Source organism: Microtus ochrogaster, linkage group LG9, assembly GCF_000317375.1.
Source record: "Microtus ochrogaster isolate Prairie Vole_2 linkage group LG9, MicOch1.0, whole genome shotgun sequence".
In the NCBI taxonomy this organism is placed as follows: domain Eukaryota; kingdom Metazoa; phylum Chordata; class Mammalia; order Rodentia; family Cricetidae; genus Microtus; species Microtus ochrogaster.
Window position 1 is genome coordinate 8,223,288 of NC_022034.1, and position 4,370 is coordinate 8,227,657.

The 4,370-nt window shown below is 37.6% G+C and overlaps 1 protein-coding gene across 1 annotated transcript in view; it reads left to right on the plus strand.

The window, feature by feature from the left end:
- Positions 1 to 4,370, plus strand: part of Prkn (parkin RBR E3 ubiquitin protein ligase) — a 1,229,844-nt gene that overhangs the window by 61,130 nt on the left and 1,164,344 nt on the right. The window lies entirely within an intron of this gene.

Here is a 4,370-nt window from a genome sequence, read left to right on the forward strand (position 1 = left end):
TATATGTTCATATTTTCCATCTGGCTTTGCTCTGCTAAGCCATTGGGTGAAGCAACTTTATTCATCAACCAATAATGCAGCACATATACAGAAGGACATCCCACATCAAGAACAAATACTATAAAGGGAAGAAACGATGGGAGGATGTGATTGAAGATTAGGATTTGTGCCCTGGTGGTGGAAACAGATCTAGTGGAAGGGCAATTTAGTCATCCAACTGAGTATGGTATGCATGTGGAATTCCTCAGGGTGACACCTGCTTCTTGGTTTAAATAATGGAGTGATGAAGCCTTTCAATGGGATTTAAATTTCTGAAGGAAAACAAGGTTGTACCTCCTAAAATGAAATATCACTTCTGTCTTGCTGCCTACAGTTATCTATCAGTTGGTAGCCACTGCCTCATGCTGGAAATGCACAAGTCCCTTGATACTCATTCTACAGTTTTATAGGTGCCTATTGATTTAAGACATACCCTGTCTTCTATGTTTCTGTGCACTCCAAATTCATATTCCTAAATTAACTGCATGCACACACAGCTGAAAAGTTGCTAGGAGGTTAAGTGTTTATAAATGGCAATCATTAGTGAATACTGACTATGGATTGGGCACTATTCTGGTATACTGTCTACTCTGTGGCACTGAATTCCTGAAAACAGCTTAGAATGGAGAAAAATACAGTCTGATATTGAACCCTAACCTAATCAAGATGAATTTATTTAATACCGTCCTAATATGCATTTTTAATAGCTAAATTTTCATCTGTAAGGTAAACTCCTAGTGTACAAGGACCCTGAGGAGAACACTGTGTCATGCCACTAATATCCTAAATTACTATTAATGAATAATTAAAAGTCAGTTTAAATTTCACTCAGCATAGTTATCTCTCATTTGTGGGTGTATGTGTGTTTGTAATTATTGGTTCGTAGCTCATATTCTATGCAAATGGATTTTAGCAGAAGTTGGAGGAGGAAATGCCATATGGGATTACAGTTAATGACGACCCAAGTCTGCTTCTCATTTTCTGTATATCTGTCTCACAGCTCCACAGACCTTCTAAGTCATTGAGTCTTTCTTTTCTATGATTGAATTCCAAAGGGACCTTTTTGTAATTTTCCCCTCAATTATAACCATAAAATTAAAATAATTCTCAGACTGATGCAACTTACTTGTTTACATATGGACATTAATAAGGGCTAAGAAGAAAAGTATATTTTTCTGTATTTGTTAATTAGTATTAAGTAGTTATCTTTCTTGAAAAAAGTTCTTAAGCAGATATGCCATTTGTATAATATTAATACCGTGCTGCTGAGTGGGCTTTGAAAATGTTGGGGTGCAAACACTCAGCAAGAGGCTACTAAAGAAGTTTCCGAGCACTCACCTGTGAGTCAGGCTGGGGCTCCTTTTTCCTTGCAGTAGTCATGGCAGACACTACCTGTACTTCTAGCCACTAAAAATATAACCAGCTATTGAGTACAGACACGTATGTTATAGAGAAGTATGCCAAAGTCATTAATAATATTTTGTATTTTTAAGTTGTGGAACACTTTCAATGAATTTTAGATACAGCTTTCAAATTTACCCCACTGAAATATCAATAGCATTTTATATTTTATGTATAATTGACATAATGTAAAATTGACTAAAACATCTTAGTAGGATTTAATTATTAAAAGGCCAGATCATTGTTTTGTCTGGAAAATATTTATGCGCTTATTAGACACTAAAACTTCGTGTCTCCTTAATGAATGTTAAGGTTTATTTGGACACGTCTCTTTAGCAGATGCTGGAAAGGAACATGCAGAGGTGATTAGCATTGCCTTGGCTTTGTCACCCATCTTTCTGTTATGACTGCTTGTGCATATGTTATGAACTGTGTGTGCATATATTGTGAAGTGTGTGTGCATATGTCATGAATTGCATGTGCTTATGTTGTGAACTACATGTGCATATGCTGTGAAGTGTGTGTACATATGTTGTGAACTGTGTGTGCATATGTTGTGAACTGCTTGTGCATATGTTGTGAACTGCATGTGCATATGTTGTGAAGTGTGTGTGCATATGTTGAAACTGTTGCCCATCCCTCTGTTTTGAACTGCATATACATATGTTGTGAACTGCGTATACATATGTTGTAAACTGTGTGTGCGTATGTTGTGAACTGCATGTGCCTACGTTGTGAACTGCGTGTGCATATGTTGAAATTGATTTTAAAAGACCTTTTCAGTTTTATAGTTGTAATTCTTAGAGTAGGAGTCTCAGATTTCTCTTAAAATTGTTTGTCACAGTTGATCATAAATTATCTTCAAACATTGTTGTTTTGGTTTTGACTCTGAATTACTGCATATAATCTCTAAAGGAAGCGATTCCAGAAGCAGCACTGAATGATATAGGTCATGGGTCTTGGAAGTGTCTGTTTCATATAGTTGTTTGTGTTAGTGATGAAAATGTAAACTTCTTAAAGTCATTTAGACATTTTTTAATACTCTCAACAAAAAGCCGCTTCTTAGTCTTTGAAATAGGATTCTGGTATGTGTGGTAGCCATAAATAACGGCCCCAAGGCTCATCTTGTTCGTTTACATGATACGCTTGGCAGAGTGAACCTCAATTGAACCGTCGCATATCTCCATCAGATTACCCTTGGGGCATACCTGTGTGGAAATTTCTTGACTGATAGTTGATGTGGAAGAGCCTGTCCACCGTGGGCAGCACCATTCCTGAGAAGGTGGACTTGGGTTGTACAAGATCCGTAGCTGAATACAAGCCTGGAAGCAAGCAGTGCTGCTCCATTCTCTGCTTCAGCTTCTGCCTTTTTTTACTTGAACGTTTGCCTTGGGTTACTGAAAGATGGACTGAAACTTGTAAGCCAAATAATTTCCTTTAAACCAGGCCTGGCTTTATTCGTGAAGACGTCGACAGTGTCTGGGGTGTTTCTGATGTGACGAGGGAGGAATGCTGCTGGGCTGGTGGGTAGAAGTCAGCAAGGCTTCTAGAATCTGTCCCATAGGTCAGCCACAGAACCAAGAATTCCTAGCCCTGAGTGCTAAGAGTGCCAGGTTGAGATTCCCAATGTAACATATTCCTTACATAATTATAAGAAGAGAAGCTTGTCTTCTATGATGTGAATATAAATTTTAGGAAAAGAGAGATGTTGACATTTTCTGCTAGTAGTTTATTAGTAAAAAGTTGCAATTTTTAAAAAGTCAATTTAGAAATTTTATTTTTCTGTTATTATAATAGAATTTTATTCAGACTCTGCATTGGCACTTTGCTTGAGTGGAGAAACTATTTAACTCTATTTATATAACATTGGAGTGCTTATTTTTCTTATTATTCCCACAGGTATATATTCAGAGACTTGTCTATGTAAACATGATAGCTTTTTAAAAAGCAATCCTCCAAAAGCTTATTTATAAGACTTAATGTCTGTGATTATGAAGTCAGTGACGAAGAATAATTACAAATTCTGTCCCCTGGTTGTTTCAGGTTAATGTGTCTTCCTCAAGCAGTACTTTCTTGTTCACAGTGTGATAACTGAGAAAGCATCTGGCAACACAAGGAAGTGAAGAAGAGAACAGTGCTAGCATTTTCTGAACTCTAAAACACTTTGGTGGTAGAAGGTGAACATTGTGTGTGCCCTTCTGTATAAAGATGAACATCAAATGTAGTCGAGAGTATTGCTGATAGATGTTTTCCTTTGTTTTCAGGAATGTTTATCTGGAGATTAGGTCTATAATGAGGTTTACAGCTGCATCAGAAGGCAGCAAAATGATTGTCTTTCCAGTTTAGACCAAAGAAGTAATGTTGCTGTTGCTCTTAGTTAAGACTACAAAACTTGGGTGAGATCAGAACGTGGCTAAGTTCTTAACTGCATGTGTCTGTGTCCACGCACGCACACACGCCTGCACATTTGTGTATATACATAGACACATACATGTAGATGCATATCGTAGAAGCTAATGGGTAAGGCCACGAGTTTGTGATTGTTTTTGACATCCCACTGTTCTTTGAGGCTGAGCTGCCCCCTGTGGTGGTGATGTTGGTGAAGGTCGACCAGTGCTGCTTCCACGTCCCTGAGGTTCCAGGCCTGTATGGCTATGCCTGACTCTTTAAAAGAAAATGTATATTCGGACTGATATTGAGGTCTTTAATCCATTTAGACATGAGTTTTGTGCATGGTGATAGATATGGATCTATTTCATTCTTCTACAGGTTAACATCCAGTTTTGCCAGCACAATTTGTTGAAGATGCTCTCTTTTTTCCATTGTATACTTTTATCTCCTTTATCGAAAATCAAATGTTCATAGGTTTGTGGGTTAATGTCCGGGTCTTCTATTCGATTCCATTGGTCGACTTCTCTGTTTTTATGCCA